This window comes from Centrocercus urophasianus, unplaced genomic scaffold (assembly GCF_019232065.1).
Source record: "Centrocercus urophasianus isolate 14NV4802_14NV808 unplaced genomic scaffold, USGS_Curo_1.0 seq_10, whole genome shotgun sequence".
NCBI lineage: Eukaryota > Metazoa > Chordata > Aves > Galliformes > Phasianidae > Centrocercus > Centrocercus urophasianus.
In genome coordinates, this window is record NW_024884142.1 from 101,136,695 (window position 1) to 101,164,597 (window position 27,903).

The window sequence follows — 27,903 nt, forward strand, 5'->3', positions numbered from 1 at the left end:
GGACATGTGGCACTGTGATCATAAGCACTTGGGTTAAACGTGGGGAGGGCAGAGCCATGGTGCTAGAATGAGGCTCATCACTGCTCAGAGCACGGCTCCTTTCCTGCTTTCCTGTGTTCCTCCAGCCCCACACCAAAGGTACTTCCACTGTTCAGCTGGTTGTTGGCTTACTTGGCTACAAAGGGAAGGGCAGGAGATGCCAGTGACCATCTTGCTTGCACCCTGTCCTGCCATTCATTTATCTCTGTGGACTAGTTTGGATACAGGAAGTCTTTTCTGGGACGTTCCTTCTGGCTCTTGATGACAGACCGTGGCCATCCTGTTTTCTGGCTGGTAGCTGGTTGGTTACATTGACAGATGTTGCAATGATTCTTTTGGCAATATTCTGTTGTGCTGACTGTTCAAACAGGAAATTCATCTTTTAGTATTTGCACATGTTAAATGTTTGCTTTAGTAGGAATCGCTCTGACAGCAGGCTGGTCAAACAGTGTATTTTTGGAGCGGCAACCTCTGGAATTCTCAAAGTCCTCATCGTCCCATAGATCTGCTGGGGCTTGGCTTGGAGCCCTGTTCCCTGAAATACCGCAGAACTGGCTTCTGAGGAGAGGCGACGTGAGCTGCTGAGCTCCAGGTTGCTGCTGTTTCCCTCCCTCAGGATGACGCGTTCCTGCATGTGTTGGATGGCACCTGGCTCAGATCGTGCTGTGGTGTGGCACTCTGGGACACCTAGGAAGGTTTGCTGTGTGATGGAGTCCATGCTGTCTCCATCCTCCCTTCGGTCTCCGAATGCCTGGCTTATCGAGGTGGCCTCTTGTCTCATGCTCATGGAAGAGAACAGGAAGGTGGCTGTGGTTGTGCTGCATGTGAGAAAGTGAGGACATGCTCAGGAAGCATGCAACAAGGACGAGCCAGAGAACTTAGTCTGATGAAGCAAGTTTTCATCTAAATCTACTTGTCTGGTGATAAGTCCCATTTCAGGTGACGTAATTTGGCCTTAGTAGGCTTCTCATTTCATGAACAGTCTGCAAATGCCGGTGTGATTTAATGGAATGCATTCTAACTTGTTTCCTAAATTTTCACCAATCAAAACTGTGTACTGATCTGGGGGCTGGGAGTGGCTGTCTCATTGTAAGTAGTGGCATTAGAGATGCCCTATTCGTTGAGGCCCATTCCTTCAGCTGAAGTTTATAGAATGTCAAAAGTTACAATATTTACTACTTTTCAGCACAGGAAGCACACTTACAGATGACCTTATTATGGGAAGAAGCTGCACAGAGACAGGCTTCTGCTACCTGTGGCAGAAAAAAGGTTTGATCTGAGCAGGACCTCTCCAGACCCCTTCACCCTCACTTGGGAGGTGAGAAACAGAGCACATATGAAAGCTGCTTTGTGACTTGCCAGTCTTTTGGCAGTACTTCAGAGCTACGGCTATTTTGAGTCATGGATCTTGGGAGTGGAAAAAGGCTTTGTGGCAAACCTAGCATATGCATTTCTGAGAAACACATTCGGTTCCTATATGGTTATTTTTGTGTGTTTTGACAGGAAAAATCGAACAGTGAGGAGAACATGCTCAGAGGAGTTGGATTACAGCTTACACGTGTATTCGAACCCAAAGTTACACAATTTCACGAAGAACTGTGTGCAGAAATGGTTTCTGATTTTGCTTACAATGGCTGAGGTATAAAATCCTTGTTATTTGTGAATTTGTAAAGGAAACATTTGCTAGGTGGTGAACTGCTGAAAAAGTTACACCTGCAAGAAGGTAGAAGAGTCCTTGGGAATTCAGTGCTGATTAGCACTGATGAAATATGTGATATGTGGTGAAATATGTCCTTCAAAAACTGACACTTATATGTTTTCGCGTTTGGAGCTTGCATTGGTTGTTCACCCATCAGTTGTATTACGACGCATATAGTTTCTAGAGCTTTACTGTCTTTCATGCTGTGATAGTTTTACTGATCACCAGGATTTTAGTCTCCTTATCATTCTATTTTTATTTGCTAATTTTCTTCTCAAACGTCCTGATCTCTGAGTAACAGCATTGCTTCTGGCAGAGTCGTGCTACTTCCAAAAGAAACATCACAGTGGTGTTTTCACGTATGAGCAAAAGTGCGTTGCAGGAAAAGGCACTGTCTTATAACAAAGTTTGTTTTTTAAGCTCAAAATAAGCAGGATTTGAATGTTATTTAACAACGTTTTTTGTGAGAAGGAATAGGATTTAGAAAAATGAACCGATTCTTCAGCCAGATCTGTCACGAATTGCAAAAGCAGCTGGGAGATTTGGCCTGAGAATCAAGGTTGTTTTTTCTTTTTTCTTCATCAGAGTTTGTAAGAGATTTGGAGGGACATAACATTTATTTCCTACTTCCCTGAGCTTCAGTCCAGGCCTTGGAAAAACCCATCTGACAGTGAGTTTGTTTGTATATTTCAAATTTTTTCCTAAGTATGCTAGGCTCGTTAGCAAGCCTTGGAAAATGCATACTTTGTTGAAGTTAATATGGAAAACAAGATACTGAGGGCTCAAATCTGTCTCCAGAATATAAATAAGCATACCTTCCTTTGGAGCAGGTTTTGACTGGAGTCATACTGGAACCCTTGTTTCTGGGAGAGTTACGAATGTGCTTTGCTAGGAAATGCTGTTCCTTAAAGAGCTCGTGAGGCCTACAGGGTCTACATGAATTCTGATCCTGCATGTGCACGGCACCATGTGGCCTGAACAGGACCTCACTTGTGTTGGCAGGAGATGCTAATGGCAGGTACTTTGCCATGGAAGACACTGGGATGCTTGGCTGCAACACGTCATGAGGACATGGCAGTGACAGCTCAATGCTGACCAGACTTCTTCAACCAATATGCAACACGTTTAAATGGCAGAGGAGCCCAACCAAAAGGTGTTGCTCAAAATGGTGCTTCGAAGGCTTAACCAATGAAATAACTCTTGACATTGCATGAAGTTGTCATATTTACCTCTGCCTCTCCATTTCTATGATAATTTTCGAATTCAAAGGTTGGATCTGAGAATTTCGTATGAATTAAATGTCTGTGTAAGCTCTGCTTACCCACTTGGCACAAGGTGGTTGTTTCCTCGTGGATCAGAATTCATACTTCCCATTAAGCCAAAGTAATTTCTGTTCACCACTGTCACACTAAGTTGGGTCCTTTGGTGATCCCCTCATTCCAAAAGCCCAGTTGTTAAGTAAGCTTTGATTAAAGGGGTCTCTTTTTTAAGCCAAGCTTATGGCAATGTTAGCGAACGCTAAGAGAGCAGAACTGCACAGTACTGAAGGACGTGGGGTGTCTCAAATTGCTGGTAGAGAAAATTGCATTCTGAGGCAATGTGTAAAGATTTTCATTTGAAACTTGCTCTGGTGTTCAAGTCCCCCCAAGCAATGATGTACTTGGCTCTTCAGCTACTAACTAGAGGAGTATGTGCATGGCTCTGAGCATGGCACCAGGAGGCACCTTCCTGCTCTGATTGCTGAAGTACTTCAGGCTGCAGTACCATGTGGCAAACTGCAAAGTCCTTTTCACCATCCACTGCTCTGGCTGCAAGTATTCTTTATTATATTATGCCTGTGATAGAGGAAACATTTTCATCTTTACAGCGTGATTAGTTTTGTAGGGTTCAACAGCTTTCCATATTGCTCTTTATCTGGAATCACATTGTGCAGCATCATTTAGTTGTGGTGAAGATAACAACATTATATGCTGTGAAGGGACAGCCAGATGAATGCTATCCCCCTCAGGTAAACTGTTTTTGTGCATGTGCAATTGTAAATGGTGGAAAAGAATGCCTTTCTGTATTGTCTATAGCTCTATTTTTTGCAGCAAAACTGCATTTAGCTCACCACAACTAAGTGCACAGTTAGTAGAAGGAATGCTCTGCCTAAGTATCTGTTCAGAACCCTCTGTGTATTTGATTAAACCTTTCAGTAGCCAGCAAAGCTCCTGGTGAATGCATGTGCAGCAAAACATTTGGACTCGTATGCAGTGCTGCAGCTTAAGTTGGTTAATCGTAAACCAACAACTCCAGTAATAAGCAAATTTCTGAGCTACCTGTCAGATCAGACTTCAGCTATCTATTGGTGGTGTGCACTGAAGATCAGTGCTTTTCTCAGGCACTGGTGTTTTGATTTTCATCTACCTGCATGAGATGATGCTTTTTTTTTTTTTTTTAATTGGGGAATTTGCATTCAGGAAAATTACACAACTCTCCAAAAAGGAACAGGTGTTCATAGCTGTTGGAAGAGGTCTATGTCTTCCATCACAGACCTGGCTTCTTCCTCAACTCATTTGCTCCAGGAGGGTTTTAAAACTGTTTTTTGTAAGAGGAAATGTACTGTCTTGTACTGAACAGAGGCAGAACTAATTTATTCTAACTTGGTTTTCATCTGAAGATGTTTTCTTGGGAATTGTAGCTAGAGAATCAGGTAACATGAAGGGATGGTCTGGGACCTCTCCTTTACAACTTATTATTGCTGTTTCTTCTACGAAAATCATGGAAAAAGTCCCTCCCATAATTACCTTATAATGAATGTCTCGTTCCTTTGCAGAAACCAGTGTGCAGTAATTATTTCTTAAACGCTCTGATTGCTTCTCTGACCCCTAGATAGTGGATGCAGTATCATCAGGATCACTAGCAGACATGGAAGGCAGCTCTGTCTGCACAGAAGTGGAACGTGCTTGGTTCCATGAGCACATGCTGCTGGATCGTGTCAAGCTTTTGGTCTACCAGAACCCCCACGTCCTTGTCCACAGGGCTGCTCTCCAGGAGATCTTCTCTCAGTCTGTACACACATCTGGGATTGCTCTGACCCAAGTGCAACAGCTTGCACTTGGCCTTGTTGAACCTTGTAGGTTCATGTGGGCTCACTTTTTAAGCATTTCCAGGTCCCTCTGGATGGACCTTCCTCTGTTGCACCACTGCAACACTCAACTTGGTGTTGTCTACACATAGCCTGAACAAGATCAGATGAGGTGAGCATTTCAGAGCACAGCCAGTCCCACTGTGTCAGGACCACTTGGGGGAACAGCACTGACACCCCCTTCACTCCTTGTGTCATCGGGGTCTTCGGAAGGCTTCTCCCAGGAAAGCCTTTAAGTGAATTTCCTGCTGCTGCTCATTAATGTTTTGCTAGTTTTAATTTCTTCCTTGTCTTGTATCACTAATCAAGAAGTAATTGAATTAGCTGAAAAGAAGGATAAGACAAATTGGCTGAGAAGAATTAACTGTGTGCACCCGAGGTCAGCAGGCTCCTAGAAAATCCAAGGTGCGAATTAGTTGGACTATAACTGAGATTCAGCGGGAAGTTACTAAGTTCTCTGGAGAATCAAGATGCAGAAATACAAATGACAGTCTAACCATGAAAACCTAGCTATATCTGAAAGTATTTGGGCAATTCCTTTCTATTTCAAGACAGGAGAGCAAAGGACAGCACTTACATTCTTTCCAACTGCTTTGTTTAATGAAGGGAATTTCCCTGAAGTTTGACTTTTCATCCTTGTGTGAATCGGCTTTGCCAGGAAGATATTTCTCCTTCTGTATTGATATTAAGGCAGTAAATTGTCTGTCCCTGCGCTCACTTGCTCGACTTTTTTTTTTTTTTTTCATGGTTGCTCTGTAATTTAAGTTCATCTTTCATGAAAACCATATGTTGGATTAAAGACAGGGTATTATTTTCATGCATTGTAATATACTCTGTTAGCTCCTCCATTACAGTGCCATGTTAAAGTAATTATTATTCCACGTGTCACTGTGAATGCGTTTAAGATTCTTTAGGTCTTCTCTAGCAGGAGCTGATTTCCACTCCTGATTAACTGCTCTCATTCTTTTTATACGTCGGAATTAGCTAAGCATAAGCTTATAGTTATTTTACAGGAAGACTTTTAGAAATATGAAAAAGTCATGCTAAAATAATTAGAAAACGAATTAGATTGCAATTCATGAAAACTGTAAGCTAATGACAGTAATTAACTTAATACTTGACAAAACCTAAATAAGCATAACTAAGTAATGATATAAAGAAAGGAAGTTTCAGTCTTGAACAGAAATGCCTTAAAACAGTTGAAAGAAGCAGTTTATACGATTGCATTTGTTTGATCATTGTATTTGTTCTTTTGGAGAAAGGCTGAAACTAGTTGGCTTCTACAAGTTTATGAGCTTATTTTTTTTGTAGCAGGGCTCAACTGACTGTACTAAAGGCGTAGAAAGAGGCCCCATTCGATAACCTTATCACTGATACTCTCCTTTCACCAAACCTCAGCTGTAGCCGTATTAAATAGAAGCACAGAAAATGGTATAGTAACCTCACCATCTGCTCTGCAGCTTAGTTTGTGTTCTGCAGTTGGAGCTGAAAATACGTTGCTTCAAATTGTGAGTTAAGTCGCTGAAATGAGATGGGACCCCTGCAGCCTAATCCATAGGAACCAGCCAACTCTTTTGAGTTTCCCATGTTTGATTAGTTGTACTGTAATTAAAGAAATTACCAATAGACCGCTGTCTGGATGTGATTAACTCACCAAGTGCTTGTACCTATATTCTTTAAGCATCTCCAAATAATTTAGGGCCTCATTTATGTTCCTTAACAAGGAAATAAATGAAAATCGTCTACAGCCTTAATACAGTGGCTTGTGCTACAAGCTGTTCTATCTTGTGCCTTGGTGATGCCTGCTCAGTTGTTTCTGATTATGCTGCATTATAATTAAAGAACCAGAAATGCTATTTGCCTAAATGAGAACATGCTGCCCAGTACAGGAGGGAGGGAAAGAAATCAGATAAAGACGAGAGCCTTCTAAGCAAATCAAACCCAGAATGTCTGATGATGCTGCACATAGACGTTGAGCTGTGGATGGGACTGCTTTAGCTGCTGGTAAATTTCTTCTGGGCTCTTCAGAATTGGAGTTTTTGATGATAATGACTTTTGTTCTTAAAATAAATGCAGGTCAGGTTGTTTTTGAAGAGCAGCAAAAGGGTGCATTCACGCTTGCTGCTGCTGTCCCACTGCCCTTGAGCCCTGTTGCTCCCTGAGCTTCGTGCTTTCTTTCTAACCATGCATACTGGAAGGTTGGGAAAAATCCAAGCATGCACCTCCCATGAGCTGGGCAGCACCTGGGGACAGCACAGGGATGCAGCTGCAGATCTGCTCGGTCCCTGCCGAATGCTGGCTTTCAGCACAGCCTGCTCCCTGCTGGGACAACCTGACAGCAACAGCACATTGTGTGAGAAGTAACCTGATTTTCTCCAGGACGGGGCAGAGCAGGGCTCATGGAAATGAAAAGGGCTGATGGGATGTTTTTGTTTTGCCTGTCAGATGTGTTCTGATGATATTCCCGTGTGTTTTCACAGTAAGTGAATGTTTGTGTAGCTTGCACCCTGAGCTGCCCTGCACATTGTTGAGGAGATGTGGTTCCACGCTGACCCAACACTCCTACAGTCTATCATGTAGCTTCTTCTACCCACAGAATGAGGAGAACAGGGAGTTAACCTTCTGTAATGTGAACATTAATGCAAATCATAGAATGGCCTGGGTTGAAAAGGACCACAATGCTCATCCGGTTCCAATCCTCATCTGCTGAGTGCAGGGTAACCAACCAGCAGACCAGGCTGCCCAGGGCCACATCCAGCCTGGCCTTGAATGCCTGCAGGGGGCATCCAAAGCCTCCTTGGCAACCTGTTCCAGTGCCTCACCACCCTCTGTGTGAAAATGACTTAAAACAAGCAGCACTGCGTGACAGGTGTCACGAGGAGAGATGAGATGCCACATTCAGTAGGTTCCTGAGGCACTCTGCACTACTTTGGGTGAGACCACAAAGTGCTTGTTACCAGTTCTAGAAATGGTGTTGGAAATAGATGAGTGCTTATAGATTTGGATTATGTTTGTTGTTAGCTACTAAAATAGCTATTAAAATAGTTGCTGAGATATTTGGTGGGGCTTTTACTTGGCAGAGCATTTGCTTTTGATCTCACTGTTATATGCATTACACTTCTGTAATACATAAACAGAGCTTTTCAATGCACAGAGCCTATTCTATCCCACCGAAAGACTAATTGATAAGAAAATCACCCATCTGTGGAGAGCAGCATTTTCTTGGGACTTGGTAGATCGCACTGTGCACATTTCCTTAGCTCCTCCACGAACATTTGCTGTTATACACTTTAGTTGCTTGCACCAGAATTTGTGTTATTCTGGCATCTGACATGTAGTAAGGGGCTTTTACAGTAAATAAAATGTATGGCTTCATTTGCTGCAGCGTGCAAATGAAAGCTCTGTGACGTGTCATACTGGAACAGCTGCTTACTCAGCATCTGGCGTTGGCTGCTGATTGTCCTCCAGCTGTAGAAACAAAAGATTAGCAAATAAGTAAATCTGTGTGGGAAGTCTGACTGCCTTGTGCAAGGCACTACCTTCTGTATCTCGCCGTGGCATTACAGTCACTGCAGGTTTGATGGACACGTCACTGGACTTGGAGTAGAGCCTAAGGCTCAGCAGGGTTGGTGGCCTGTCCTCACACCAAATGGGGGATGAAACTGGAAGCTGAAGAACCCCTATCTGCAAAGTGCATTTCCATCATCTTGTTTTCTCTAATTTGTCTGTTTTGGTTGCAAATTCTCAGGAGGCAGAAGCTGTCTCATCCCGTGGGTTACTCAGTGCTCAGTACAGCATGTCTTCATCATGGCTGGTATTTCTAAGAATTACAGCTTTTCCAAACAAATATGCATCACGGAGAAATAATAACGCTCATTCTTCGTGAATGTCCTATCCAACATTGCAGGGATTAGGTGGAAATAGAGGATAAAACTACTTTTCTGGTTCTAAAAATAATTCTTCTGGGTCATGTGGAAAATCATTGTGGAGGTTATTTGTGGGAGTTCAAATGTTCAGTTGTTCTACTTTCCTTTTTCTAGGAATTACTGCATGGCAGTGTGTCAGCCTCCAAAATTCTCAAAAAGCCCATGAAAAGAGCTGCTGTATTTCCTTTGGAAAAACAGGATGGCAGTGTAAGAAAAAAAAAATTAAAAGTGTTAGAATGTGTTACAGCTTTACTTTATTGGGGATTTGGAAATGTCAGAGAGTTTCGGATGTACTGATGGGTGTCACCATTCAAACTGGACACGGAATTCATTTGAGGATGGAGTTTGTTGTCCTCAATGCCTTGTGACCTGCTGTGAGGACAGGGGTGCTGCCCAGCAGTGGAAACGTGTCAGTGGAAAATCACGAGGTTTTCTTTGAGGAACAATGAAATTTTTCAAAGGTTAGCAGCGTGCAGTAAAGAAAGTCAATGAGATGACTGCTTGGACAATCCTCAAAGCCAAGGCAGAGCCACTGGTGTGCCTGGCCTGGGATGCACAGCTGTGAGCGAGGCTTTGTGACAGCAGTAACCTGTAAAGCTTGAGCAGAGGAGGTGGCTTTCCTGAAAGCTCCTGGCAGAGCCAGGCTGCTGAAACAGCAGGACTGCTGACCAGCAGTTCCTGCTCTCTTTACTGTTTGCCAAAACGTAATTTATTATTATTTTTTTTTACAGCCAGTGACTGAAAATAGGAAAAAATAGAAGACCACGATGCGGTGCTGGCACAGCGCATAGCAAGTCGTTTCCTGATATTAAAACAGTTGTCAAGCCACAGGTCGTAAGCACTGCCATTTGCAATTCTTTCTGTTGAATCAAAGGAAGTCAGATCTGATTATACAGCAGATAGGTTACTTCTAAGTAGAAGCAGACTTTTAAAGGCTACTTTGCTCTTTTTTGGCACTGGATGTTTAATTATAATTAAAAAAAAAATAAAAATCAAGAGAGGAGTTTCTGTCTCTTTGCCCTCTTTAATGTTTTCCAGCACAGAATGCCTCTTAATTAAATAGTTGCATCATTAACATTTCTCCTCCTCCTCTGCTGTGGCACCGGCTGAGAAGATGCTGAAGCACAGGTGCTTGTCACCTGCCTGAGGGCGGGCGCACAGCCAGGAACTGAAGCACAGCAATCTGAGCAGCTGTAAGCCGATCTCTTCAGCCTGAGTTCATTTACTTGGCTCCAATTTCTAGTCTGCCTTAATACACGTTTAGCAGTGAGACTGGCAAAACTGAAAACTGTTTGCGCTATAAAATACAACTTTCTAGCATGGTATCAAAAGCTGATGATAAATTTGACACGCTGGGAGGCAGAGGTTTGGGTCAGAAGAAAGATGACTTAGTTCTAAGTCAAACTAAATGCTGAAGGGAACTTGGCATAGTAAAACTGCCATAGGCAGGGGAAAATTATGACTTTACTGAAGAAGAGAAAAAAAGCTTTACTACTGGCTTCTGACCTTATTGGCTTCTCAAATGTATACAAGGGAATGGAGAATAATTACCAAACAATTTGTAGTGAGAATTGGCTGCTCCCTGTTGTGCTAGATGCACGTGCTGCCTTCGCTGCAGCATCCTCTGCCAGCGCTTCCCTCTCTGTGCGCTGCTGCTCGCAATGCAGAGCCCCAGCTGGCGGCTGCCAGCAGCTCTGGAAACGCAGGGCCTTGGGCTGAAGGCTGGAAATTCTCGTTTCCAGGAGCAGCTTAAGGCCTGTGGAAAACTCCCACTGACTTTTCTGGGATTATCCATCTGCGGAAAGTTATTTGGAGGGAAGTGCATTCCTTTGTAGAGCGGCTGGCAACAGGTCCGGGCAGCGCTTCGGTCTCAGTTCTGGTGTGTTGTTTTTGTTGGGCCGTGTTCATTCTGTGCCTTGCACAATGGGGCTGTGCTCCATCACTAGAGCTTGCACTTTCCATTTTAGTCTAATAAAAGTAGGATTAAAAAAAGAAAGCCCAGCTTGAATGCCCAGATGTTTTCAGATATCAGACCCCTAGGGCTCTGTCATGTTTGTGTCTTTGAGCACACCTGGAGAGCTGAGAGCACAGCTCTGCCTGAGGAGCATGGATGCACCGTGACCTATCTGTTGTCGGAGCATTTGGGGTCTCAGGTGAGGAAAATTGCATTGTAAATGGAAAATGAAATCAGGGACAATGCTCTTCCTTTGTTTTCTGAGCACTGCTGTTACACTCTTCTCATATTTTTACATTTCTCCTTATAGTTGTTTTGTGATCTCATTCCTCCACGTAATTTCAAAAGTACTCCAATGTTTAACTGGAAGGTTGAGGAGAGAAGTCCCCAAGCTAGCTTGTTTCAGGAGAATGTTATCTGCTGTCTGCTCTTTTCTGTGAAGCTCCAAGGCAAAGAATCCTATGCTGCATTTACACTTAAGAGTTTGCTAGTAAAAATACCCTTCTTCCTGAGGTTATTTAAAATGAGAGCCTACATTTCTCACATCCTACTGTTGTCTGAAATACAAAATCCCATCCTCTATTGCTATGCCAGAAAATGTTAGCGGATAAAGTGCCGAGCAGGTCACAGTATTTCTAATTCAGATTAATGACCCCATTCAGCTTGTCTCCTTAGCAGGAAATTAGAAAGTGCTGGGAAGGAGAAAATAGTGATTCATAATGCGTGACTCTTTGTATTGGCAGTTGCACTCATTAAACACTAAGATACTGTTTTGATATAAAATAATTGAGTCTGACTTATTTATGGGATATGTCTGTCTCAGCTTGTAGAGTTTCCCTGGAAAGACTGCTGGCTCTGTGCCCCAGTGGAGGAAAAAGAGGTGACTGGTGCCCATTGGCAACCCCTGGCCAGGTGAAGCACAAAAGAAATGCACACAAAATGACCACTGCTGCTCTTCTTAGAGAGCCTGAGGAGGGAAAACACCTTCTTCAGGAAGGTTTGGAGCAGTCAGGGACAAAGGGATGGTAAGCCACCTGGGAAAGCAGCTTACACTGACTGCATAATTTGATAAGTGCAGTTACAAGAGGATGACTCCTCACATCCGCATGGCTCCTGGCCTCTCTGGGCTAGATGTGGGTACAACGATGGTCAGTCGTGTGTTCTGGGTGCATCCTTCAGGCTGAGCCCAGGATACAGCTCTGCACCCCTCTCTGCTCCCCAGCCACAGCCTCTCCTCACCAGGGGGTGCCAGCCTTCCTCCGGCCTCACGCACGTGCGCCATCACTTGGTATGAAGACACCCCATCCCTGGAGGCATTTAAGGCCAGGCTGGATGTGGCTCTGGGCAGCCTGGTCTGCTGGTTGGCGACCTGCACATAGCAGGGAGTTGAAACTGGATGAGCATCGTGGTCCTTTTCAACCTGGGCCATTCTATGATTCTATGATTTTGGCTGGAGAAAGCTTCCTTGTTCCAGAGCAATTACCCTGAAGTTTGTGTAGAAATGTGGGAGAGTTCTCTCCTTTTCAGAGCTTGGTTCCCTGGGGAATGCTGCAGCTCGCTGTTTTTAGGGTTTTGCTCCTACATTTGAGTTCTTTTTTCCTACCTAGCAGTAGCTCCAGCTCCTTGCTATGAAAGATGGCAAGAAGGATAAATGCTGGTTGCAGAATCTCTGATGTGTTCCACAGATTTGTAATCAGCAGGCTGTCTGTACTTGGAGCTGTGGTAAAAAGGGTTGTCAGTACTATTGTTCTGTGAGGAGCTCAGGTTGGTTTGTGCCTGTTCATTTGGAAATAAATATGCAGTGGGCTGAGCTCAGATGGGCAGAAAAAGGACTGTGGGTCAAAGGGGACCAGAGGGTGTGAAATGTCAGCAAATAGGAGGCAAGGTGTGCCAAAGGCTACGGTGCAAATGACCTTGGATTTTCAGATTTGTATCAGTATTGTGCCAGACTTTCAGCATTTGTATGAGTCACATATGAAATCCCATAGTTGGTGTCTTTAAAAAATATTCATTTATTTACTCTGGGTTTGGCTCGTGATCTTTAAGAGCTGTAGCTACTGAATGCTAAGAGGTGGCCCTGTTCACAGCCTCATGCCTTGATTGAAACGCTGAGGTCAAAGGCCAGCAGGAGCCAAAGGTCTCTGCAAGCTAACCATATGCACAGGCTCGCCGAGCTCTTCTCCCTCTGTGTCATGAAGACAAATGGCATTTTTAAGAATTCTGCCAATGAACTGGCATTCATTTTCTGGTGTCTCTTCCTTCTTTATTGCTTCCTAATGAGCTTCATTCCCATCACCTCTAGCCTCCTGCTCTTGAGTCTGCATTTACACCGATGCATAGAACAGCAGCAAATTGAACAAATTAATTAATTAAGTTGGCCCGTCTAATGAAAGGAGCTCTGATGACTCTTGGGTTTTGCCCTCTTGCTTTTTAAAGAAATCTTCTCTATATCTTTAACGACCACAGTTGCTAGGCTTTTTCTGTCCATAGGCTCTGCAAGAACACCAGATTCTCTTTGCGTGGTGTTTTGGGCTTAACTGAGAACACTGAGAGCACTTCTTCTCTCTGTATATTTTTACACATGCACACACGTATATATGTGCACGCAGATATATTTTTATTCTTTACTTGTGTATTTCTGGCCGTTATTTTGCTTGCTTGTTTATTATTTTAGCAGTGGAATTTTCATGAAAGTGCTATTCAGGAGCTATTTGGAGTGACAGCTGTTCCTGAAGAGGGAATCCGTGCTGTTACAGAGCTTCCTCTCTGCCCGGTCTGGCTGGGGTCTATTTGTACTCCTGTTTGACCCATACTGCTTTGTTTGCAATCTGCACTCTCTGGGCCAGACCAGCTGATTCAAAACTAAGCCTTACCTACACGTCCTTCTCCTTTCCTACATGTATCCTTTTTAGCCCTCTGGGAAGTTTGAGAGTGAGCTGGCACCAACGGTGCCTCCTGACACGTTCGTAGTGAAAACTGCACCCAGGTATGCTCATGCTTACATTGCCTTTTTTCCTTTCCCCAGCAATATCACTACTCGGAGGAGAAGGCAGCTGTTTAAAAATGTAAAATTCCACTTATTTCAATGAAGTGTTGCTGAGCAGATCTGACCCCACGCGTTTATGCTCCTCATTACCATGGCCTTATGTTTTACATCAGGTGAGGATGTTGACTTTGGTGCTGCAAGTTGCCTGTGTATAAAATGCATACGGCACCTCCGTGTGTAAATTACTGTCTTTACATTGCTTTTAGAAACTCCCAAGGTGTGAAGGAGCATGATGAAAACAAGGAACTTGCAAGCGTTAAGCGTGGATCTAAGAAAGGGCTTTTCCAGTCCTGACCATTTCTTTATGTAAGCACTGTCTGTAAGCTTGCACTGCATGGCAGTGGAGCCCTGGTGAGTTGGAGCTGTTAACCATGTGTTACCATCAGGCCAACCAAGTTTACCCTTGGAAAAGAAAAATCATGACAGCTGTGCTTTTGTTTCTTATCACCAGTGCCCTTTGCTGCATATCTCTGCTTTCTTAGAAGGGTTTTCAGGCTGGTTACAGATGAATGGGATTAATGGCCTCCACCTGATTTTTACAAGATAGCTATTTAATCCAACATTTCTAAGTGCTGTTTCCTAACACGGTGCTACTGTTACCAGATGAAAGTGCTGTGGATTCTTTCCAAGGAATATGTGAATAATTTTAAATTGCTCTGCTGAAAGTGCTTTTGCTGAGCCTTTTCCCCTTCCTGTCTGCGCTGCGTTTTCACTTTGAAGTAATAAATACATATAGTCTTTTGGTGTCTAGCTACTTACCCTGCTCATTTTCTTCCTTTTTATTCCACAGCTCATCACTTCATTATACCTGAAAAACAGTGAAGCTTCTGTGAAGGCTATATGAAACACAAGGATGTAATTCCGTACCCATAAGAGGAACTATCTGAAATTCAGTAGTGGTTAACAGATCTGTGTGCAGAATTGCTAGTGGGAATCTGAACCTGATCCAGCTTTCAGTGTTGGTACTTGTTAACTTCATTAGAATTATTACGTGATCACAGAAGCACAGAACTGTAGGGGTTGGAAGGGACCTCCAGACATCATCGAATGAGAAATATCAATTTAGAACTTGTCCTTCTGCACCTCTTTTATTCACTGTACATAGCACTGCAAAAGGAACGTACAAAATTTTGTTTCTGCTTCTTTCATCATGCAGTTTATCCTGCTGTACTTTACCGTTCTGCTACTAGAAGGTCTGGATATGGAGGACAAACACACGGCTATGGAATCTTTATGCACTTGATACAGTCTGGATGATGGGTTTACTTTATTTATACTTCTACTTTATTCCCTGGGTGTGAATTTGTTAGCACAAACTCCAAAGAAGTGAAGGATATCCAGAATAAAGCAAAAGCCACAACTGGGAGAGAAAGTTTCACCAAAATTCTTTTAAAGACGTCCTCTTTTTATTCCTGTATTTTCTTATGTGCTCTTACTTCTTTTTGTGCTCCTTCTGCCTCACTGATAGAAAGGACATAAATGGTTCTCTGTGCGAGAATAAGAGTGCAAGAAAGTGCTGCTGAAGACATAGGCTGAATCTGTGCTCCTAACAATGTCAGCTGTGGAAATAAGACTTGCTGCTTGAAAAGCTGCCTATTGGCATTTTTGTTTTTCCTTTTAATTAGAGAGATCAGAATACATTACCTACGCTGAGAAGAGCAGCAAGGGTGATGTAACCTATGGGTGAAGTTTTGGACGTTTCATTTGTCCAGTTTCATTAGTCCTGCTGTGGCCAGATTCACTGGCTCCAGCTTTCATAGTTTCAGGACCTTTCTCCCTGCTGGAATTTCCTGTAGTTGAGGCAGAAAGAAATGAGCTTATTTTGGAGGGCCAAAGTTTTCTTGTGAACAGTGAGAACCTGCACACCTCATATTATTGTCTCTGCAGAGGTGGAGAGCTAAATTGGGCTGGTACAATTGTAGAGTTTAATCACACAACCACGCCATGAAATATATATTAAAATGGTCTTTTTTTTTTCTTTTTCCCCTTTCCTTTATTTCTTTCCTTCTACAATATCCCTGAACCATTTTCTGTGAGCTAGAGTTCTTGCAAACATTTCCCTGCTTTAAAATGATCCGGAAGCATCTTTAAGACTTTGACAGAGCTGTTGCTTCTTAAGCTTAATGGCTTGAAACTTTGTCAGAAGAAGGAAGAGCATAAGGGTGTCATACAAGCCTGCTTATGCTGCCTACCAGCAGACCTCACTCTGCAGTTTAGGCAATACTGCTGAGAATTCTACTGACAACTCTCACATAACTCAAAAAATGGCACTAGGATTTGTTATAGAAAGCTCCTGAGCATCTCCTGAGACCAAGGTTAGCTCCTGGAAGAAAATGGAGGTGCAATAACTTGTTGAAAGCTATGCAGCAGAAGCAATGGGCCTGGCTACAACCCTAAGCCAGCAGCATCTTCATTTCTGGCTCATTCAGCCTCTTGGTGATGTGATTTCTTCACAGCACCTTCAGGTCTAGAAACAAGGGTACATGACCACAGGGAGAGGTATAAATGCAACAAAACCTGCTAGATTTGGTTTCCACATAGCTGTCATGCTCCTTAGGAGATGCAGTTCCCTTGCTTGTGCCCTGGAATGTTTAGCAAAAGGGTTCTGTGAGTAACATTACAGCTTTATAGAGAGTAATCCAATTCTTTTTAGTCTGAATATCTCTTCATATGTTTAGGAAGAAGCCAAATAAGGGGGAGAACAAAGGAACATAAGATGTATATTTGCTCTGTCAGTTTTCTTCAAGAAAAGAAGCTGTGAGAACTATACTCCCTACATGTTTGAGATTAGTTCACTTCATGTGAGTTGGCACTGCAGAGAGTACGTATTTGTAGGGCTATATTCACACAAAATCTGCTTCACACAGACTACTGATTTAGACGTCTAATTTAGGAGCATAGGCTCTCTCTGTAGTCACTGGAGCCTAAATTAACATCTTGGAATTCCCTTGAAAGGACTCAGCTTTCTCTATTGAGTACAGAGCGACCTGAGGCTCCTAATTCAGGCACACAGGTTAGGGACAGCCCAGTGTGTGTTAGCCTTGTACAAACCGTACCCTGTTCAAACCCTGCACACTTCTCATTTGCTGGGCAGGGCAGAGACCTCGTAGCACAGACCTTGCTGTGAACCTGTATCACTGAGCAAGGAGCCAAAGATCTTTTCCAAATGTTGCCAGATCTCAGCTTTGTCAGAGCAGGAGATGGCTTTGGTCAGCCTAGAAGTCAAGAAACTTCTACGTCCTCCTCTGCCAAGGGCTCTTCCTGTTACCTTGCATGAGTTGCCGGTCTCCTGCTCAGCCTCCACCTCTTGCAAGGAGAACGACTTTATTTACAGGAGGTGATGTCACGACAGTGTTGTGAGGGGATGTGACTCAGTGTTTGTATAATGCTTTAAAGACGAAGAGTGCTAAGTATTGTTATTTGAGATGGCAACAAAATAAAACAAAATATGTTCAGTGCGGCTATTCAAGCCAAATCCATTTTCAGTTAATCTTCCAAGCAGGAATTCAAAATCAAAGTAAAAAGCCTTGCCAACTGGAACTTTGCAGCTTGATGGGAAAGTATGAAAGAGAATTAATTGGGTTTTAAGTAGTTGTAACTGTATTCTGATGCAGCACAATCTGGAGCACTCGGCTGCTGCTGGTTGCCAACTGGTTTGGAACTGGGATTGCTCAAGGGAATCTTTTTTGCAGAAAAGAAAAATAGTTGGGCCATCGTGCACAGTGTGCTCTATAGACTGACAGGAACTGCCTCTGTGCTCTCTATGAAAACATGCACTTTTTCCACTTTGTGCTGCTTTTTTTTTTTTTCTTTTTCAGCAATGCAAAAACAGTGGAAGACGTGGAAAGCAACAGAATTGCCCAACACCACCACAGAGCACCTCAAGGGGATTGTCTCCCCTCCCAGAAAGGAGGGAGGGCAAAGAATGATGGCAAAGCCTGTAACAAATACCTGTTCAAAGCAAGTTCTCCATCAAATAGGCACATCAGCACACTGGCTTCCTGGGAGCATTGCTAAATCCAGATCACTTGCAGATGACTTTCAAGCTCCATACTGAAATTAGCAAAGTTCCATGACTGTTAACTGCCAAAGACTTGCTTCTTATAAGGAAAAGTCTGTGTGCATTGGCTTCACATTTTTCACCTGATGTTCAAAGGGGCTTGAACACGGCTCTCAGCCTCTTGTGCTTGGTGGGGTTTGTCAATATGAAGTGCCCTTATAAGTGGGCTATTTAGTGCTTTCCCACTTTCAGTGAATGCAGTGTTTTGTAGCTAAGCCATGCTGTTTGGGTTTTCCTGTTCTGTCCTCAAATCCTTTTTTTTTTTTTCTTAATACTTTTGAAGTTACTTGGTCCTAAAATATGACTCTCAGTAAACATTTCAGCACTTTAATTTGGCTTAAGTTTTACACTTTAATATTCAAGTTCCAAAACAGTTTTATGAGCCAAGAAAAAAGATGATGGCTCTGGAAGCATCTCTTTTCAATATCTTTTACTTCTGCTAAGCTATATACACAAGAAGCTGCCTTACAAACAGCTTTATATTGCTCTCTATTGCCAATCATTGGAAAAACATGCCATAATGGGTTGCAAATGGCATAATGTTATGCAGCCAGAATGAACAATATGATTGGAAAGATATCATGTTGATAAAAACAGGCATGGAGAAAATAACTTCAAATCTAAAGTCTGTCTATCACAAGTAATAGAACAAAGGAAAAATTACAGATATTTTTTTCTACCCAGAAACAACCAGAGCCAACAGCACTTTGCTTACTGAAATGTTTTCTCTGTCATATTCCAAGCAAAATTTGTTTTTCCTTTACAGCCATGTTTGCTGTTGTTTCTTTGCAGAAATCATTTTTCTCACCTTTAGAAAGCAGATTCTCTCTGAGAATCCATTAATTAGCTGTCAGAGGAAAGCAAAGATCATACATTCACAAGCCCTGAGCGGACAGAGCGGTCCTGAAACACCCACAGCAAACATTCATTACTTCAGCTCTGGTTCTTCAACGTTAAAAATGCAGCACAGGACTGATAGATTTTTTTTTTCCCATTTTTTTTGGAGAAAAAAAAAACCAGCCACCTGTGTAATCAGTCTTTATGATTATGCTTTACTGCCTAGTGTAAAAATAACACAGCAATTTAAAACCATGTTATGGAAGCCCTCTGCCCAGCAAACACTGGACTAGCTTGTCAATTTGGGCTCCCTGGTGTGTCTGACACTGAGCACAGAGTGCTCATCCCAGAGGGCTGATCTTGCAGGCTGCTTGTGCTCTGAACTTCCTTGCTTCAGTGCAGAACCCATCGGAGTCCACTTAGCAGGAGAAAGCTTGCTCAGAGTGCTGTGAGGCCTTTAGAGAAGGGAGAAGCGAGATGAGAGGAGCAATGGCTGCAGTCTTGCTGGGGTGGATCTGCTGCATTCTGCCTTTGCTCTTCTGTCTCTGCTGTGTCGATAGATGTATGTGTATGCATATCCATCCTCTCTCAAACACATGCCAACACTGCCTTGGTTTAATGGCCACCATTGGAAACTGACCAGAGCCCCGTGTGGCGTCAGACAGGCTGGAGAATGGGGTATGGAGCTTGTTGGCAGTAGTAGCTACAGTCACTGGGCAGAGGGCAGGGCACTGTGGGGCTGAGGGTTACTTAGAAGATGCTCTCCTGTCTGTCCTGTGAGCGCACAGAGCACTCGAGGCAGCAGACTCCTTGACAGCACACTGAGGGTAGGTGGCAAAACTAAAAATCGCAGACTCATGAAAAGATGCACATCTTTTCCAATTACTATTTTGGCAATCTTGACTTTCCAAGTGCTTTCTGGAACACATCCATCCAGAAGGATGCCCTGAGGAGCCCTGGTTCCACGTGGGGCAGCTTCTGATATCCACCGAATGCAGACTCACCCCGTCAAACTCCACCTGGAAAGTTCTGCCAGAAAATAAAGCACCGTTAACTGGGGAACACATGTGGCTCCTTTGTGTTTGCATCGGAGGTGTCAGCTGTGTGACGGTCATACAGTTTAATTAAGGCAAGGCACACTGAAGTGTGCAGTTTTATTTCAGCTTGTTCTTTCTTGCAAACCTAATGGACTTTCTCAGCTCTACAAGCCTGAACAAGCCAGCAGTGTTTCTGCCAGTGGTCGTTGGCAGAGATCCCTGTGTGGATGCTGTGGGCTTACAGAACGAATTGTCTGATCCTACAGAAACCCAGCTTCTGTCCGCAGTGTTTTGGGGGGCGTTCTGTTATTACTGCCTTCCTTTAGAAAAAGAGATGACTGAGACAGAAGGATCTCATTTTAGTGCACGACGGAGAGGATACGATGGCTGTAAGGTACAATGCTGTCTTTTGTGGTGCTTATTTTACCAGCTTAGGAGCCGCCTGTCACCAGAGCCGCAGCCGGGCCCTGCGGGGCGCTGTACCAGGCGCTGCACCGAGCTCTGCTCCGGGCCCGTTCCGGCCACGCTCTGCCTGGGCGCGGGCGCCACCTGCTGGCCGAATGCGGCACTGCCGCCTCTTCCTTTTGCACCTCCTGCCCCCTCTGAGGTTTTAAGTTACTCGGAGTCACGTTCTAACAATGCCAAGGAATGACTGAGGTGTTTTTTTTTTATTATTTTTATTTTTTTTAATTATTTTTTTAAACTCAGCTTCATTAAAAAAGCGCACCTCAAAACTCACCGTTCTGATTGAGGTCACTCCTCTCTTCCGCGCTCCTCATGCAGTACCTCTCACAGACAGGCGAGGCTGCTGTGCAATTGCTGCTCTCATTTCTCAGAGTGATAAGAAGGGAATGTATCATCGCGAAGGATCTCCTGTGGCCTGCTGTCCCCGTGCATGGGAATGCTGCTTTCCTCCCCGGCGGGGTTTGGGGCAGAACAGCTCTGTATCTTTGCAGCATGCAAACTGAAGTTTCCTCCATTTCCTCTGCTTGCAGAGGCTGCTGAGAGAGGGCATTGCTAGAGAAGGGCTCAACAGGGAATCGTGTCTGCTCCTGTTAAGTAGCACACCAGGCACCACGTGTTGGTCAGCATTTTCCACACACAAAATCACCATCCCCAGACAGAACTGTTCTGTACCTTTATAAATCCAAAAGAAAACCGAGTAGTTCAGTGCAATGTACTGTCCTGGGAAAGAGCATCTATTTACAGCAAACCTAAACATATATATATTTTTTTCCAAGGGAGTGTATTAAATGAACTATATTATTCTCAAGATAATGGACAAAAATGTCCTTTATTATGAAAAATTTATGCTCTTTCACAAGCATTAATGATTGCAGGGGTGTGTGGGTGGGAGGGCAGGAGGATAGAATTGATAAATGGAGAAGTGAAATGGGAGAGGAATGAAGGTGTGATTTCATATGAAATATTTCTCCGTATGCTACCTCTTTCCTTTAGAACTGTTCAATGAAGAGAAATGCTTTGCATTTCCTGCAGCCCTCGGGTTTTTACTGCTTTATAAGAGCAGCACTACTGAAAGGCAATGAGAAGATGACGGCTTGTGGGAGCCTTTATTTGTCCAGAGGATGGACAGTATGAACAGCAATGGAAATTTCCTCGTGCTCTGGGCCAGTGCTTGAATTTTATCTGAAAATCATCCTGTGGGCTGAGAACGCTGTTCCTCTCCACTGCTCATTTATTCTCCAGCATCTCTCCCACACTTAATGAGATTGGATGAATTTCTGTGCTCTTTATTCTCCTGTACCTTGGAAACTGGGTGGCTTTCTGTCATAACCTTCTTTACAGGTCACAGGGCAGTGATAGCAGCAATGGTCACTGCATGCGTCAGTGGGCCCAGGTGAGCTCCACATCAGAGCAATTCCTTCCATCATGTGGCTGCCTGGAAAATTCTGCCATTAAATCTCACTGGAGGAACCAAACATTTCAACTCTCGGTGTTCTTTCTCAACATTTAGCACTTCTAAGTAATTTCTTTAAAAAAAAACCACACTACTGTTAGTCCTTCCACCGTGAATTGTAAGTGATGACTTCATTTTTTATTTCAACTTATTTTCCTCCCTGCTGCTGTTGTAAGCTATTTCTTACGGGCCCTAGAAAGGATTTAAAGCTGTCCCGCCTTACCAAGGAGAACTTCTGTTCAGGGCCCAGAAAACTTTATTAGCACTGAATAAACAGTTTATTCCTGCTTTCCTGTGCACAGAAATGCTTTCTGATTGGATCTTGTATTCAGCATCGCGCAGATTTCATTTATATCTGAGAGTAAAACGTAATGAGCTTGAAACTTTGCTATGTGGGTCTCACATGCAAAATTAACAAAATAGGTCATTTTGAAGAGTAATGATAAAAAAGAATAATTAGCACAGGAAGGGATGTTTGCAGCCCTATTAGTCAGAAGCAAATGGTATAATAAGCAAGATTAAAATCCATAGTGGCCTTTCCAGTTAGAAACTTGGGAGCATGTGAGTAACTTCAGCGGGGGAAAACAAGCTGCTAATTGAATTGTTAGTGAGAGCTTTGTTCAGCAGGGTTTGGGTGAGTTCTGCTGGTTTTTGTGAGTGGGCTCCCTGTTCTTGTCCCCACCTGTGTGCCGGAGGTGTTGGATCTCCGTTTATTTACGTAAAAAGGAAAGCACCAGGAGCGTGCTATTGATTTCATTGATTGGAAACGTGTAACTGGCACAAAGGAAAAGACAAGTTAGAGGGTACGCCAGTTGCTCTGAAGCTTTTACAGCTAGATAAAGAGTTAAGACATGAGAAGGCGTTTAAAAGAAGTCACTGCATCAGGCTGGGTAAATGCTTTTGTCCCTCTGCACTTAGAAGCTCAAGTGCAATTCTTGAGAATTACCTGTGAATAAAACAGAAATGCACTTAGTGGTCAGCTGGGGGAGGTTTTGCCTTGTTGTAGGCTGTGTATGGCTGCTCTTATACAAGGGTGCTCAAAGGTCACTTTGTTTTGGTTTTCATATCTGAACGCCTTTGGTAACTCCAACAAAAAATAAAGAAACCAACCAAAGCAAACAAAAAAGCCCAGAACAAACGTTTCCCTTCTCAAAAAGGCCAATCCATTAGCCACGAAAACAACAGATGTTGAAAGGAAGTAATTGGAACTGCAAGATTGAAGTTGGCAGCCCAGGGGAAGGAGTTGCCAAAATGCGTCTTTGTTTTGCTGCTTCTGAAAGCCTGAGTTCCTGCTAATGGAAGGCTTCTGCCTTTGGCCCATGTGCAGATGTCATTTCTCACTGAGTGCACAGGGTGGACTGGAACTCCGTTACTACTTTGCAGTTGAGTTGTATGGGATGCTTCGTCACACGTCAGTACAAATAAAGGAGTGCTTTGTAAATGGAGCGGTCAGAGGAGGGCAACTGAAATGTTAATTCTCAACATATGCTGTTCTCCTGGGTTGATTTTTGAATTCGTGTTCTCCACTAATTAGCTAATGACTATAAAGTGTGTTGAAGGTAGGAAATGCTTTAAATGCTATGTGCTATTGTTACTATCGTTATCTACTAGCTTTAATTAGTTTGTGTACATTTTAATTGGATTCTTGAGATGTAAACTACGGAATACAGTTTGGGCCTGAATGCCATCCTCAAATTCCTGGTGAAATGAACAGCTGCAATGCCCATATGCATAGGTAAGAAGATGCACTTGTTTACTTGCTTACTCCATGGGCTGCTAAATCTTCGTATCAGTCCTGCACAAGCATCAGATGCTTCGCTCTGCCTTCATCATGTCCTCGTCTAAGACCAAGACAGGCCGTGCTCAGCCTGGCCTGGCTGTGACATTTGTACTGAAGGCTGTGTTACAGTGCTAAGGAGTGATTTATGGCCTTGGAGAACAAGGAACAAGAAGGTTATAGCACAGAGATGAGCAGAGTCTCAATTTCCTTGTGGGGTCAGCGCGTTTCTGTCACCCTTTGAAGATGAGGAGCTGGCTTTAAACCAATGGTATCTTTGACAGTGTCTGCTTTGCAGTTTTTCTTTTTCCTTTCTGTGCAGAAATGACAAAACCTGCCGACCTTGTCTTTCATTCTTGCCCGTGGCTCAGAAAGTTATAGAGTAAATAACTTTCTGTTCAGTCATATTCATGTAGTTAGAAGTGACTACTTTGGAGGGAAACAACAAGATCCTGTTGGGAGAAAAACTCTGGGAGTTTTCTCTTTCAGTTTGGTCCAAACCACTGATCTGCTGCCCCACCAACATCAGGGACTTTCTCAGTTTGTGTAAATTTGCACATGCTTTACTTCTAGAATTTGTTTTACTTCCAATTGGGCAGCTGGCAATCCTTCCCCTGCTTGTTTGCAGCTTGCCTCTCTGTCCTGCCTTTTTCAGAATGTTTTGGTTTTAGTGCTTATAAGATACCTCCCACCATTAAAAAAAAAAAAAAAAGAGGCATTGCAGTTCAAAAAAGGAGGAAGTTTTGCTCTTATTGTAAAACACATCTATGAGAATTAAGTCAGCTGGGGTACTCAGATGTACAGCTAACTTGCAAGACTCTTTAACATCATTGCATTTTTGGCACTGGAAGGAAGTTCTTCCTGCTTGTATTACTGGAACTGGAAGGGGATTTCACTTGAAAGTAAGTTATACAATTTATTTTTTTCTTAATTATTTCGTATTAACTGTTTCCCTCTTCTGCTGCTTTATGTCTTGTTTCTCTGTGCACATGGCAGCCTGCTCCTAGTAAGAGATCAGAAATCAAGCTGATGGCTAAGGACTGGAGCAGGGTGGGAACCATTGGAAATCACTGCTTTCTTCCCGTGATCAGTTCTGGATACCAGTGGCATCTTATCCCCAGCTCTTCAAACTTCATAAGATTGAAACCATTAGTCCCTATCTTCAGATATGAGAAGGTTAAGATCCTTTGTTTAAACCCTGGATGAATGCTTGTTGTGTCAGCCTAGGAAATCAAGACACTGTATTAGATCCTTTTTTGTTTCACACGGCGCTGCGCTTGCACGAATTCCCCATGCAGTCATCGTGCTTTGTGTGCATTATTTATTTAATGCTACAAACAGAAAATACTCATCCCCTGAAGAACCTGTTTTTCTTTGGCCTCTAATATTTCTTTGTTGGAACAATGGTTTATCCTGCAGCCTGGCAGTTTATCTTCTGAAGCCCTTGCCCTTGGCAACGGCCATACGTCAGCTGTGACAAAATGTACAGCAGTTTGTCTCTCTTTCCTTTCTGCTCCCTTTGTATTCCAAATATTGCAGTCTATGTCATCCCTAATTGCTGGCAATTGGCTGAGGTTGGCAATACTTTGCTGGCAGTTGTGAAGCGATGGTTTGTGCTATAGTTAAGCTAAATGTTTTTGTTTTTGTTTTTGTTTTCCTTCTCAGAATCTTTCCCAAATCGTCCCCCTCTCTTCTCTTACCTCTGCTTTGTTCAAAGTTGTTACCTGGGCTGTCATGCCTGCGCCTGTGCAAACCATACACTGTGACTGTCTCTCCCAATGAATTTCTGCTCTGCTATGTGCAAAACAAAAAGCAACGAAGCAACCAGCCAGCATCACTCTAGTGCCATCCAGTTAGCCTAAATCAGCTTCTGGAAATCTCCTTGAAATCAACTGAATAATAGCTGTGGGTAGATTAGATTGTGCATGGAAGTGGAAGCTGCAGAGGAAGGTGATCTGTGGGATCACCATTCATTCAATGACCATCGTGGCACCTCCTCTTATTTCCTGCCACGTGTGGCACTGCATGCATTCAGACACACAGGAGCATCTCAGCAGCCCCAGGCCAGTAAAAAACTTCACAGCCTTACTGTATGAGATGATGGTAAATGTGGAGTTGGTGGCTGTTAGCTGAGATGGCAGCGCTGTTGGAAGTTGGTGCATCCTTTGGTACGTCCACAGAATCAGAACAGAAGGTGGAGAAAGGATGGAGTCAGCAGATCTAGCTCCAGCTTCAGCTTGCAGCTCCACCTGCCCTTGTGATCACTGGGATAGCTTCACACACCTATTATTAGCTTCTTTCTTCTCCAAGGTTTTTGGTTTTTTTGGTGTCAGCTTTTCAGTATTGCTTTCACTGGATGAAATGAGGATCAGTCTGTTCGTTGAATGCGTTCAAAGAACTCTTCATGCTGCCTTCTCCACCTGTACGGCTAGCATATTGCACCAGATCACTGCAAAGAATTGCCAGACAGCTAGAGACTGAGGGTTTGATCAGAGTCATATATACTTGAAAAATGATGCTATAATTTTTTAAACTGCCATAGCAACAAAGACTATGTCATTAGGAATTAATACTTTCTGCAAGAAAGGCTCCGAATGCTTCACTTCATAGGAGCCCAAACATTGAAGGTGGGTTTGTTGTTGTTTTAATTTGAAAGGGGTGGAAAAAAATGTATGTTAGTAATGCTTAAATTTAAGCAGAACTACAAACAGACAACTAATTAAAAGATTTAAAGCAGAAACTTCCTTTTCCCTCTGTCAGTTAATTTGAAAATACTATTTTTCTAGATTTCTTTTACATTTTCCTAGTTGTGAATCCACGAACCTTCATCTTTCTCAAAAATATTCTGAGGATGAGAAAGCTGCATGTTTAGTGCAGCTACGTGGCTCTTAGGACATGAGGGCTCCAGTGATTTTCCCCTCCGTCCTGCCAGGGAGGAGGAGTGGAGGGAGCTGCTGGTCACTGAGTGCTTGTGAAGCTGCTCTTGGCTTTTCTGACCCTGGGATCCTCTCTGGATGTTGAGGACTGCTAGGAAGAAATGGGGCCCACTGCCCAAATCGAGCATCTTTGCCAACAGGGAATGGATAGGAGGAGTTAAGGGTGAGGGTGCATTTGCATGTCTACAATCTTATCGGGTCATGGAGGCATAGTTGGATGGCTCACAGGACTGGGGTGCTCCATGGGTGGATGGAGTCTCACTGGAGGTGCCCAGAAGTGTTGGTGAAATCCTTGTGTGTTTATCAGTGGTTAGAATAATGTTTTGGAGAAATCAGAGCCCTGAAGTGCTGGATAACTTGCAGGCAGCGGTGAAAGGACTGTGCTGGCCCTGAGGGACCTCCCAGCACTGCAGCCTCTGTGCCCAACTGTTTCAGCCTGAGGGTGAGAATGGTTCAGGAGAACAAGACAATCTTGCAAAAAAACAGCTTCAAGTTGAAATATAAATGAGTTTTGGGGCACCTGTGGGTCACTGCTGCTGCTGATCAATGCCAGCCCGAGTGGGCTGTTGTGCAGACAGTTTGGAACCTGCCAGGAGCTGGAAATAATTGCCTGGCATTTCTCACTCTCATCTTGATCCTGCAACATGAGTGTGAAATGAGACCCTTCTCACACTGAAGCACTCCGGATGAGTTTCACTTCACATGCTTCAGGTCTGTGTTCAGAACTAGCTCCAGCTGTGCAAGTTGGGCCGTACTGAAGTATTTCCAGTGGCCACACCTCATGTTAACATGGAGCTGAGTCTCTGTTGGAGTTTTTGGATTAAAAGTCTCCATTCCTGTGAATAAGAAATCTACCATCACGAGGCCTTTCAGCTAATGCCCTGCTGAATTACAAGAGTAAGAAACGCCTTTATTTATCACTGCCTTTCCCCCCAAGCTGTTCTTATTTAGTCGCACTAAAATGGAATGTATTTGGCATAAAATACAACAGCTCATCTTCTTGGCCTGTTGGTGTACTTTGGCTGTGGCTGGTCAATGCTTTTATCTAAAGCTTTGCTTCCTGAAGATTTCAGGGAGTGGTGGGAGGGTGAAAACACAAGGTTAGTGCTTAGCACTGTGGGATACGGTGATGGCGAAGCTCCGTGCTCCGTTGAGTGACAGACTCGGGGTCTCCCCTCGGGAGGAAGCTGTTTCATGCGCAGGTGTGGCAAGATGGGAGGCGGCTGTCAGCCAATAGCTCACCGCGTAGTGGCGTTTCACCCAGCTCCGAGCTGCATCACGTCACCTTTCTCTCTAAGCGACACGGACGGGTTGTCGAGCGTCGTTCCCAAAGCACCCGCGAGACGGCTTTAAGCGCAGCATCTCTAAGCAGACGGGCTCAGCCCGCTTTGATCCCGGAGCCGCTCGGCCGCAGGACGGCTCCAGCCGATGCGGGCGGCGCTCAGCAGGTGGCGCTCTCGAGCCGCACGGCCCGCACCGGCGCGCCCCTCCCCGCCCGCCCCGCACGTGGCGCGCCCGCTAAAAGCCGCCGGCGGCCCCGCGCCCGC

At 43.8% G+C, this 27,903-nt stretch overlaps 1 long non-coding RNA gene across 2 annotated transcripts; it reads left to right on the forward strand.

Annotated features, from left to right (window-relative positions):
• The first annotated feature begins 543 nt into the window (after positions 1–543).
• Positions 544–15,242, forward strand: LOC122160974. 2 transcript variants are annotated; one of them, XR_006169016.1, is made up of 6 exons: positions 544–1,357; positions 1,543–1,678; positions 2,324–2,408; positions 13,771–13,904; positions 13,998–14,142; positions 14,582–15,242. It is a non-coding gene; the product is annotated as an uncharacterized LOC122160974 (long non-coding RNA). The 2 variants fall into 2 exon arrangements; XR_006169017.1 differs by lacking the exon at positions 2,324–2,408.
• Positions 15,243–27,903: the final 12,661 nt, after the last annotated feature.